This window comes from Hibiscus syriacus, unplaced genomic scaffold (genome assembly GCF_006381635.1).
Source record: "Hibiscus syriacus cultivar Baekdansim isolate YM2019G1 unplaced genomic scaffold, ASM638163v2 tig00111689_pilon, whole genome shotgun sequence".
NCBI classification, from domain to species: domain Eukaryota; kingdom Viridiplantae; phylum Streptophyta; class Magnoliopsida; order Malvales; family Malvaceae; genus Hibiscus; species Hibiscus syriacus.
The window spans coordinates 408,549-421,756 of record NW_024063154.1 but is presented as its reverse complement, the minus strand read 5'-3'; the positions used below and the strand labels follow the sequence as shown (position 1 = coordinate 421,756).

The window sequence follows — 13,208 nt, the reverse complement described above, 5'->3', positions numbered from 1 at the left end:
TTCCATAATGTTGAGATTTCTGTCTTCCATTGATCAACCTTAGTCTGTTAATTCTTGCACAGCTTCTTTTTGCAAGAAAATATTGAAACCATTTAGCGGAAAGCTTCGGAGTTGGCTTCATAGTTGGAGGATTGACGTCCGAATCTTGAATTCAAAGTTATCCATCAAGCTCCACAGAAAGTATCCTCGTACATCAGCATACTTCCTGTCTCAAATTAAGAACCCGTCTTAATGTTACATCAAGCTTTCATTTTTTGGTTACTCAACCTCAGATGCATGTGTTTATCGAGTTACTAAGACTCGGGAACAAGTGTTGAATACATGTATGTGTTCAGCAAGTGTAGGTTCATTTTTCTAAAGTTTTTCGGTCCTTAAAAGGTCATATTCTCCTACTCAAATTTGAATATGCACAAAGGTAAAGAAAGATAAACGGAGTTACCTAATTGCTCTGGCCAAAGCAGCAAGGTAGCCCTTGTGGAATTTGATCAAGTTAAAAGGAAATTATACACTGATGTCACAGGTTCAAATTCTACCGGTATCTATGCTGACATGCTTACGGCTTGAATTCGGTTGTGTCAGATTCAAAGGATCCGTGGAAGATTAGATCTTTGTATCATTGTCTGAATATATGTTTGGCAAATGAATACTTCAAAAAGAAATAAAGGGTGGGAGCACCTTAACCTATTGCTACCAAGGTTGCTTGGAGCTTTGGAAATGGACTAATAGGCTTCAAGTTTCCTGTCTACAGTTACTTTTAAGTATAAAAGATTACATAAATTCAAATACATACTATACAGTAATTGCAAGATTTAAAAACCGCCATGGACAAAACCTATAGCTCTGCAACTTATCATTCTCTGTTACATATATAGGCATGTTTTTGTATCTTCTCCATACCCCTTGGAACAACATAAAGTCTTTCAACACCAGTCTGCCAAAAAACAGCAAAGTAAACTTGTAATAAACTTCAGATTTGCAAAGTAAATTGTAGTACACGGACTGCCTAGATACAAGCAAGAGCAAAAAAAGGAGGAGGAAGAAGAAGAAGAATTGTTTAAAAGGAACAAACCAATAAATTCAACAACGTCATCTCAAAACACATGATACTTGTCCATCATAAGAATTTGTCAGGAAAATGGTCCCATTCTCTCTGCATTTTCCGCTTCTCGTCTCTGTATTATCAGCTTCTCTCACTCTCACAAACTCGCTCAGTCTTTGTAAAGATAAAAGCTTTGGATCTGAAAAAAAGAAACCCAGAAATGTCTTCTTAAAACAAGATTTGGGCACGCAATATTTTTTGTTTCTATTTGTTGTCGTTGCTGCATTTTCAGTTGTTTGATCCTGGTGTAAACAAAGCACATTTCGTATTTTAGTTTAGGATGGGGTTTAAGAGGGGTCTGGAGTGTTTTTGGAGTTGGTTTTCTGAATATGTGGTATTTTGGGTCTGTGATTGTTGTTGTTGTCGTTGTTAAGTGAACGTTGATGAAGTACTGGAATTGTGAAGTTGGGTTTTTATTGTTCAAGCTGATTGTTTTGGTTTTTAGTGAACCAAATTAATGACTTCTTTATTTTCTGAATGAGGAATGTGACGACGGAGTTTCATATTGCTATGTTGCTTTTGCTAGACATTTGGGAAGTTCAATGCTTCAAGCTGGAATATTTATTTAAAGCTTATTTCAAGTGGTGTTCCATACACACGCACACATAGAAACTCATTTGAAGTATATTTACTTTTTGTTGGTTCTTGAAGTAAGACATTCAAGATTGGTTTCTCCATCTTTGTAAATTTTCGATGTTCGAGAAAACCAAATCTTATGCTACTTTAATTGCTCCATCAAGTGCACATTGGTGCCTTTTGTTGAAAAGTCAAAGCATTAAATGGGGGCGGCATGAGGCGGCTGAATTTGATTCAAAGTTTGCTGTCAAATTGTTGAAAAATTATGGTGCAATTGTCAAACAAAATTATTACGGCAGTTTTTGTTAAAAAAAAATGATAAAATCACAAACTTTAGTCCCTAGACTTTAGGGTATTTATAAGATTAGTCCTTAAGTTTCAATTATAAATACCCTTGCTCATTTAGCTTCAAGATCATCCCAAAACATTCTAGTTTTCTTCCAATACTAGAGAGATTTTAGAGAGTTTCTTGAGAGTTGTTTTCTCCTTTTAATCTAGAGAGAATTATCATTGTTTTCTCCTTGGTAGATCGAGAGAGGTTGTAATTCCTATTTTCTCATAGTGAAATTTTTCTACCGTTGCCCGTGGTTTTTACCCTAAATTTTTAGGGGTTTTTCACGTAAATTTTGTGTCTCTTTTATCTTCATTTTTATTTTCTCAAATTATCAGTTGCGATTTTACTCTATCCGATAGCCGTCTTCCGCAACAATTGGTATCAGAGCTAGATTAGAGTGTGTAATATCTGCTTATTGTCTTTGTGGTTGCCACCAAAAGGTGGATCCTCCAACATAAGAAAGTAAGAAGTTATTACCCATTCTTTGAAGGTTCCAGAGAACTATTCACGATAGTGAAATAGTGGGAGCTATCCGTAAACGAAGCAATGGCAACGAAATTTGATATTGAAAAGTTCAATGGGAGAAATTTCTCATTGTGGAAATTGAAGATGAAGGCCATCCTGAGGAAAGACGGTTGTCTAGCAGCTATCAGCGAAAGGCCAGTAGATTTCACAGACGACAACAAATGGATCGAAATGGACGGAAATGCTATGACAAACTTTCATCTAGCATTAGCAGATGAAGTATTGTCAAGTATCGATGAGAAGAAGACAGCTAAGGAGATATGGGATCATCTCACCAAACTGTACGAGGCCACATTGTTGCACAATAAAATTTTCCTTAAGAGAAAATTGTACACTCTCCGTATGCCAGAATTTACTTCTGTGACGGAGCACTTAAATACACTGAACACTTTATTTTCTCAGCTTACATCCTTAAGCTGTAAAATAGGAGAACAAGAACGTGCTGAACTTCTACTTCAAAGTCTACCGGATTCATATGATCAACTCATCATCAACTTGACAAATAGTAATGTCACAAGTCTAGTCTTCGATGACGTTGCAGCTGTTGTTCTACAAGAAGAAAATCGGCGCAAGAACAAGGAAGACAGACAAGTAAATCTGCAACAAGCAGAAGCGTTGACAACGATGACAACGATGAGAGGGAGATCACCAGAACATGGCCAAAGCAGCAGTCACAAACATGGTAGATCGAAGTCGAGAAGCAAGAAGAATTTAAAGTGTTACAACTGTGGAAAGAAGTGTCACTTGAAGAAGGATTGTTGGAGTCTAAATAAAAACTCCAATCCACAAGGCAATACCGCAAACACTTCAGATGATGGAGATGCTCTATGCTGTGAAGCGTCAACCACCGTGGAAGGAAGAAAATGATTTGCAGATATATGGCTCATTGATTCGGGAGCAACATATCACATGACCTCAAGAAGAGAATGGTTCCATCATTATGAATCTGTCTTAGGAGGATCTGTGTATAGTTGCAATGATCATGCCTTAGAGATCGTTGGCGTGGGAACCATCAAATTGAAGATGTATGATGGAACAATTAAAGTTGTTCGAGATGTGCGGCATGTGAAAGGTCTGAAGAAAAATTTATTATCCTACAGATTGTTGGATAATAATGCTAGAAAGATTGAAACACGGAAAGGAATCATGAAGGTGTTTCATGGAGCGCTTGTGGTGCTGAAAGGTGAAAAGATAGCTGCAAACTTGTACATGCTGAAGGGAGAGACATTGCTAGAAGCAGAAGCCTCTGTTGCCTCATGTAGTTCAGATTCTGCAATGCTATGGCATAATAAACTTGGACACATGTCAGAACAAGGAATGAAAGTCCTTGTGGAGCAAAAGCTACTTCCAGGCTTAACAAATGTATCACTTACTTTATGTGAGCATTGCATAACAAGTAAGCAGCACCGGTTGAAATTCAACACATCAAATTCTAGAGGCAAAAGTGTTCTAGAACTGGTTCACTCTGACGTATGGAAAGCACCAGTTACATCCCTAGGCGGAGCAAAATATTTTGTCTCATTTATTGATGACTACTCCAGGAGATGTTGGGTGTACCCTATTAAGAAGAAGTCCGATGTGTTTTCAACTTTCAAAAACTTCAAAGCGCGGGTGGAACTTGATTCTGGAAATAAAATCAAGTGTTTCAGAACAGATAATGGAGGAGAATACACAAGTGAAGAATTTGATGACTTTTGCAGGAAAGAAGGCATCAAAAGACAGTTCATAGTGGCGAACACTCCTCAACAAAATGGAGTGGCAGAGCATATGAACAGAACCTTGTTAGAAAGAACAAGAGCAATGTTGAGGGATGCAGGCCTAGAAAAATCATTTTGGGCAGAAGCAGTCAATACCGCCTGTTATTTGGTGAATCGAGCTCCATCAACTGCAATAGAGCTGAAGACACCAATGGAGATGTGGACTGGAAAACCAGCTGATTATTCAAACCTCCATATATTTGGAAGTATAGTGTACGTGATGTATAACTCCCAAGAAATTTCAAAGTTGGATCCAAAATCCAGGAAATGCAAATTCTTGGGGTATGCTGATGGAGTAAAGGTGTATCGCTTGTGGGATCCCACTGCCCGCAAAGTGATCATCAGTAGAGATGTTATCTTTGTAGAAGATAAACTACAAAGAAAAGAAGACGATGTGGAAAAATCAGAGACTACTCAGATATATGTGGAAAAAGAGTTTGAACAAGGAGATTCTTCTGAAGCAGAACCAGCACATGATGAACAAGAACCAAAGAGTTCTGAAGCTCCAACAACTCGTCAATCATATCGTGTGAGAAGACGTCCCAATTGGCACTCAGATTATGTTATAGAAGGTAATATTGCATATTGCCTTTTAACAGAGGACGGTGAGCCATCAACATACCAGGAGGCAATAAACAACTCAGATGCTTCACTGTGGATGATGGCGATGCAAGAAGAAATTGAAGCCCTTTATAAAAATAATACATGGGACCTTGTGCCACTACCACAAGGAAGGAATCCAATTGGTAACAAATGGGTCTTCAAAATCAAGTGAAATGGTGACGATCAAGTGGAGAGGTATCGTGCAAGACTGGTGGTCAAAGGATATGCTCAAAAAGAAGGTATTGATTTCAATGAGATTTTTTCTCCTGTGGTTCGACTAACAACAGTTAGAGTAGTCTTGACAATGTGTGCTACATTAAACTTACATCTAGAGCAGCTAGATGTTAAAACAACTTTTCTTCATGGAAATCTTGAAGAAGAGATTTATATGCTCCAGCCTGAAGGTTTTGAAAAAGAAGAACTTGGTTTGTAGGTTGAACAAATCTTTGTACGGTCTAAAGCAGGCACCGAGGTGTTGGTATAAGAGATTTGATTCCTTCATTATGTTCCTTGGATACAACAGACTTAATGCAGACCCTTGTGCTTATTTCAAGAGGTCTGGTGATAACGATTTTGTTATATTGTTGTTGTATGTGGATGACATGTTGGCTGCAGGACCCAACAAAGATCATATTGAAGAATTGAAGGCACAATTGGCTAGGGAATTTGAAATGAAGGACTTGGGATCAGCAAATAAGATTCTAGGGATGCAAATTCACCGAGACAGAAGTAATAGGAAGATTTGGCTTTCACAAAAGAATTACTTGAAGAAAATCTTGTCACGATTTAGCATGCAAGATTGTAAGTCAATTTCTACCCCTCTTCCTATTAACTTCAAATTATCCTCCAGTATGAATCCTAGCAGTGAAAAAGAGAGGATGGAGATGTCTCGAGTACCGTATGCATCAGCAGTGGGAAGCTTAATGTTCGCTATGATATGCACAAGACCAGACATTGCACAAGCAGTGGGAGTGGTTAGTCCGTACATGGCGAATCCAGGCAAAGAGCATTAGAATACAGTAAAGATGATCCTAAGATACATCAAAGGGACCTCAAATGTTGCATTATGTTACGAAGGATCAAACTTACTTATCAATGGGTATGTTGATTCTGACTATGCAGGGGATTTGGATAAAATCAAATCTACTACAGGATATGTGTTCAAAGTTGCTGGTGGAGCTGTAAGCTGGGTTTCAAAATTGCAGTCAGTTGTGGCTACATCCACAACAGAAGCAGAATATGTAGCAGCTACACAAGCCAGTAAAGAAACAATTTGGTTGAAGATGCTATTGGAGGAGCTTGGGCACAATCAAGAGTATGTATCTCTGTTTTGTGACAGTCAAAGCGCCTTGCATCTAGCAAGGAATCCATCATTTCATTCAAGGACAAAGCACATACGAGTTCAGTACCACTTCATTCGTGAAAAGGTGGAAGAAGGGACAGTAGATATGCAGAAGATCCATACCAAAGACAACGTAGCAGATTTCATGACGAAAGCGATCAATGCTGATAAATTTATGTGGTGTCAATCCTCCTGTGGCCTGTCAGAAACGTAAGCAACATGAAGGTACAAGGTAGAAAGAATGGTGTGAAGATATGATTGTTCAAATCAAATCTTCAAGTGAGAGATTGTTGAAAAATCAAAGCATTAAATGGGGCGGCATGAGGCGGTTGAATTTGATTCAAAGTTTGCTGCCAAATTGTTGAAAAATTATGGTGCAATTGTCAAACAAAATTATTACGGCAGTTTTTGTTGAAAACAAAAATGATAAAATCACAAACTTTAGTCCCTAGACTTTAGGGTATTTATAAGATTAGTCCTTAAGTTTCAACTATAAATACCCTAGCTCATTTAGCTTCAAGATCATCCCAAAGCATTTTAACTTTCTTCCAATACTAGAGAGATTTTAGAGAGTTTCTTGAGAGTTGTTTTCTCCTTTTTATCTTGAGAGAATTATCATTGTTTTCTCCTTGGTAGATCGATAGAGGTTGTAATTCCTATTTTCTCATAGTGAAATTCTTCTACCGTTGCCCGTGGTTTTTACCTTAAATTTTTAGGGGTTTTTCACGTAAATTTTGTGTCTCTTTTATCTTCATTTTTATTTTCTCAAATTATCAGTTGCGATTTTACTCTATCCGATAGCCGTCTTCCGCAACACCTTTAACTTCTTTTCTAGTTTACCCGAGTTAAATAATACTTTTAGTTACTCAGCGTATTCCAGTTCTCGTTAGAGGAAAGCATTTACAGGCATTTTATAGTTTGTTTGCTAAATGCCATAGTAGCATCTTACATGGTTTATGCCTTTGAGGTTCTTTTATATTGTTTCAACATGCCGATCCATTGTAAATGATGTATTTGTACTTTTTGAATTTCTAGTTTTTATTGCCATTATTACATGTGTTTGTGACTTCTGCTGCTAGGTTTCTATGTCATTAGTTTGGTAAGATGCTCTTTCTAGCTTTGATTTCTTCTTTTCATGTGTGCTTCAAGTGGTTCTTTACTGCAGAAACTTCAGATAATATGGCTTCTAACTTTGCTGTCTTCGTTAAAATCTTTGTTTCTAGTACCTGCTTGTTTGTAAGAAATATAGCTGGTAAAATGTTATTCGATTGAATGTAGGAAATCTGGGATGAAGTCGGTCAAAGTGATGAAGACAGGGACAAGATGCTTCAGCAGATAGAGCAAGAGTGCTTGGATGTTTACAAGAGGAAGGTGAAGCTCGCTGAAAAATCGAGAGCATAACTTCTTCAGACCTTGTCAGATGCCAAACTCGAGCTTTCTACTCTTGTATCAGTTCTCGGAGACAAAAGTTCAGTTGGCATTGTGCCAGCAGCGGATCCAGAAACTTAGGAAAGGGGTCCAAATTTTTTATATTTTTTTCTTAAAAATAATGGGTGTGCACATTTGTTCTATTTTGCTATTTTTTTCCTTAACACATTAAACTAAATTTAACAATTTTTCCATGGGGATGCACTTGGCCCCCTAGGGGGCTTAATCACTTAATTTTACCTTATATTCGAAGTTGCTATGGATGATGGGAAGGTATTTATAAGTTTACTGTAACAAACCATGAGCTAGAGATCATATTATTCCTTCGAGTTTGATGACAGCCAGAGAAGGCATCTGAAACAATCAAGGAACAAGTCACTGCTATAGCACCAGCTCTCGAACAGCTATGGAAAAGAGAGAGAGAGAGAGAGTTAAAGAGTTTTCTGATGTACAGTCTCAGATTCAGAAGATATGTGAGGAAATTGCCGGGAATGCCAGTGAGCTGACAGATGCTCCTGCAGTGGATGAGTCCGACTTGTCCCTGAAGAAGTTGGATGAATATCAAGTAGAGCTGAAATAACTTCAAAAGGAGAAGGTAAATTCTTTGGCTGAAATGTTTGATTATCCATGTATCTAGTTTTACATGAATAATTCCACTAACTTCTCATTGCATTGTAGAGTGATCAGCTTCGTAAAGTTCTCGAATTAGTTGGCACCCTACATGATCTCTGTACTGTAACCGAAGTTCATCCAAGCTTAGATGACTCCACTGGCGTACAGTCAAAAAGCATAAGCAATGACACACTATCGAGGTTGATCAAGACAGTTTCAGCTTTAAATGAAGATAAAAAGAAGAGGCCTCATAAGGTACCTCGTCTTTTATAGCAACTATGGAAAATGTACTTCCGGTTTCTCTTCTTGATGCCTTGTTACTTACATTATTGCAAATCGATATTCGGCCTAATGGGGTCATTTTTAATACTTAATATAGATATCCGAGGTTATAAAATCTTTTTACTTTTGTTCAAATAAATTTAAGTGTCAAGGTTTTCCTCTTTTGACAGATTCAGGAGTTGGCAACTTAGCTAATTGGTCTTTGGAATTTGATGGACACCCCTGAGGAAGAAAGAAGATTATTCGACCATGTTACATGCAACATTTCTAAATCAGTCAATGAAGGAAATAGCTTTCAAAAGGCAAGTGGAGCTCGAGGAGATATTTGCCTCCGCTCATATAGAGATAGATCCCAAAGCTGCTAGGGAGAAAATTATCAAAAGGTCCATCTCCGGCATCACCATGAGAGATTTTACAGCCCTTTGTCTTGTTATTACCAGATCAGATTGTTGTAAAGAGTATTGGTTTGAATCCAAGAGCTGTTGTTTGTAGGGATATAGTTACTGACCGGAGAGTATATACTGTTTCTAGCTTAATAATGTGATTTTTGTGTATAAACCAAACGATTTCATTGGTTAAAAAGATGACTATTATCCTTAGAGGTCTCGGATTTTATCATGACATCTTTTGAACATATACTACAATGTAATTATCCCATATTACTAAGAAAAAATATATTCGGCGTTTGAAAGTTGGTTTTTAGTTCATATTGTTTACTTTGCATTTCTCTCTCTAGATTTCTTATTGATGTGATAACAATGTTTTGAGGATTCAATGAGAATGTTTTTAAAATTTTGGCTGTAGTTCGAGGATTTGTACATACATTACCCCCTATACTTTTCACAACTCAAGTCGAGTCTAAATTCTAATTTTCTAAAACGATCACATCTTGAAAAATCTCAACGCAACTCTTCCATTTTTTTATTCTCTCCGAGGAAGAAAAAGGGATGGCAAGCCAGAACGAGCCAGCCAAGCTACTCTTACCGTATCTTTAAAGAGCAGATGAACTTCAAAAACACGAGCCTCTTGTGGCTTATTACTGTAAAATCAATGCTTTTTGAATCATTTTGTGGAACTTAAATAGATCGTTTTTTTATGCTTTGATTTTTTTAAAGGTCGGTTATATGCAATGGAAAAAGGATTGAAGATACCCAATAGCGAGAGAACCAAAACCACCAATTCTCTTCTTGTTTCTCTCATGAATCAGCTTGAAAAGGTTCGTCTTTTTTCTTCTTTTTAATGATTAACTGAATTTGAAATTTTATTTATGGGTATTTTTATTTGAACTGTTTAATATTCTGGATCTAGTTTACTGTATTGGAGAACTTAATCGATAATGTTGAATCAGGTCTTGTTTATGGTTGAGTCATGTGATTTTACATGAAAATCTTCGATTTTAGAATGTTGGTATTTGTCACATAACTGTTTAATCAATTGGGTCTAGCTCAACTATTATGATAAAGACTTGAGTGTGTCAACTAGTTCAAATAGGAAAGCTGGAGTTAGTATGATTTAACAAATAATGCAAGCCTTGCTGTTGTGGATCCTTGGAGAGAGTGTCAGCTTGGACAAGTTAGACCATGGAACCTTTGTGGTCAATCTCTTGCAAGGTGCTAATAATGTGAAACTAACCAAATTGGCTGGTATGAAAATCTGGCTTTTGTCTCACAACATGGTCTTGGATTCTCGTCATTATCAACTTGCAAGAAGTTGATCATCTTGATTCTATGGTCCAACTTGTCCAAGCTGACACCACCTCCAAGAATCCTAGCTTGTGCTTTTGTTTTGAACCCATTAAGCGCATGCAAGTAATGTATTTATCATAGTTTCTAAACTCGGTTACATCATCAAGCTCTATTGTGTTAACTTTGGATCCTCTAGCGGGATCTTATCATGCTGTTTTGCATTAGTACTGAGGCTCCAGGTTGCTAGTTCCAATTTGTCTGGTGGCATAATCTTAATGTGAGAAATCGATCGGTGGGATCCGCTTTGCAGCATTGACTTTATTCCATGTTTATGCTGCCTGTAATCCCCTCACATTGTGTAAAGGTTCTTCCTTCATTTGTAATTAATGTTATCTTTCAGAGGAAAGAAAAAAATACCTGCTCTCTTTTTTGTGTGCGTGTGTGAATGAATAGCTTTTCAACTAGAATCATCCAGCTTTGCATTGATCATCACCATGGGATTGTTTCTCCTAGCTTTTAGTTGTTGTATGATAAATAAATTTTGTACGGAAACTATAAATCTCTCCTCATTATTGATGCATTGCAGGATAAGAAAACAGTGAAGTTGGGACCTGACGATAATTTGCATCTAGAGGGATTTGCCTTGAATGTCTTTTCAAAGGCAGACAAACCAGATCGTGCTGGACGGGCAGACTTGTATGTGAATATTCATTTATTATATATATGGTTTTCATATTAATTTGTATTTTGTTGACGTGCCTTTGAGGTTTACCATTTTGTTGGGATAAAGAACTTGTGAAAATCAGCTCTTTTGATGAGCTAAATTGCTTGTTTGCAGTTTGTTGTTTGTATACCGTTGGTACCTTCTAAATTATAAAATTTACTTTCAGTTACAACATTCAATCCTTTTACTGTAGTTTAGTAGTTTGATAAAGTGCGTTGAGACTAACATTTTCTGCTGGTATAGGAATACAGCAAAGACATTTTACGCTGCCAGCATTTTCTTCGATATTATAAACCAGTTCGGTCCTCTTCAGCCTGATGTGAGTCTCTGATTTGTAATTGTTATAACTGGATTTAGAGTTTGTGCTTCTAATGTTGATTGAATGCTGGCTATGACTTGTACTATAACATATTATTGGTGCTATTTTGGTTTCAAACATTTTTGTTTTCTTCTACAGCTTGAGCAGAAACAGAAGTATGCGGTGTGGAAAGCTGCGGATATTAGGAGAGCTCTAAAAGAAGGAAGGAAGCCCGTACCTGGCCCTCCTAATGGTGATGAAGATTTGTCGGTTCCATCGAGTACACCTCATGATGCATATATATGTTTCTAATCAGAACACTGCTTTAGTATGTTTCTAAACAGAATGTCAAATTCTCGATAATCTTGATCTATTTTGTCCTTGTAGGATCTCGGGCCACAATAACCCGCAGTTACCAGTCCTCAACAAAGTTCCGATCCATCACCTCAGTTCCATGAAGCAAATAACCAGCATCATACTAATATTCCACCATCATCTCAGTTCCATGATAATATCGATGGCCAACATTCGTCAAATATTTCACTGTCACCTCATTCATTTCCTTCTGCCGGTTACCCTTCTCACGATCAATCCTACCCGCAAGAGCCCCAACAAGAAGACTTCCATACATCATTTCCTGGAAATAGATCTGAAAATCCCACATACCCTCAATTATACAACTATCAACCCTATCAACAAGATCAGCAACCACATTTGCCAGTTAGTTACCCATCCCATGAAGCTCCCTCTTATTCATACCCTAATTTGCAGTCATATCCAAGTTTCTCAGAGAGTAGTTTACCTTCAGCCTCGTCTCACCATCCTTCTTTCCATCAAGGCTCCGACACTCCTTACGGTCCCCAGTCAGATCCTCCAACGACAAGCTATCCGTCAACAGTTCAATACTCTTCGAGTGGCAATCCGTCAACAGTTCAATACTCTTCGAGTGGCAGAAACGCGAAAATCTCGGAACCTTCACCAACTCCTACCCAAAAATACCAATACGACAGCAATTGGCAACCACCACCTGAGAAAATCACCGCTGCACACAAGGCAGCTCGGTTCGCAGTTGGTGCCTTAGCATTTGACGATGTGTCGACTGCCGTAGAGCACTTAAAGAAATCACTTGAATTGCTGACTAATCCGTCAGCCAGTCAAAGTTTGTTACCAATGTTCTTTAGAATCATATGGCTTGATTTGTAGAGTTTTTTTTTCAGTTCAGAGTGGGGAAATTATAAACAACTCTTTACTTTAATTTTTCATTTGAGATTCCATGTTTTTAAAAGAGATTTTTTTCTTTCGGATTTTACTTTTTCATCCAATTTTATTTCTAGTGAGAAAGCAATAAGACATATAATTAAAATATAAATTTTATGAAATAAACATTTAGTTTTTTAAATTAATATATTTAAAATTAAATATTTTATAGACTAGAATTTCGATAAAGTTGAAATAATTAAAAAGTATATAAAGAAATACTATTTTGTAATAGTCCGTGATTTCAATAAACGTGCAAGTATCTCCCTCATTAATTTTTTGAGTAAATTATGAGTTTAGTATCTAAATTATTACTTCTGTTCTGTTTTGGGATTTAAACTTTTTTTTTACAAAATGATACTTAACGTTTAGTTAAGGTTTTAATTCAGTACCGTTCCATTAAACAATTAACAGATCGGTTGATATGACATTTTTTATTCTTTTCAGTGATAATACGACATTATTTTATATTGACATCTCAATATTATTGTTAACCTTTTAATAGCACAGGTACTAAAATGAAATACAAATTAAACGTTAGATATGATTTTTAAAATATATATTTTGTAAAATTTAATTGTTTAAAATATTTAAAATGATCATGGTTAAATTTAAAAAGAAATAACTTTTAAAAAATAATAAAATGCAAATTTATTTGAGCTGAAAAAATACCAATTTAAGACTAT

The 13,208-nt window shown here is 36.7% G+C and overlaps 2 pseudogenes; both read left to right on the top strand.

The window, feature by feature from the left end:
• Positions 1-7,371: 7,371 nt before the first annotated feature.
• LOC120167611 lies at positions 7,372-9,050 on the top strand (annotated as a pseudogene).
• Positions 9,051-9,503: 453 nt separating this feature from the next.
• On the top strand, positions 9,504-12,483 carry LOC120167540 (annotated as a pseudogene).
• Positions 12,484-13,208: the final 725 nt, after the last annotated feature.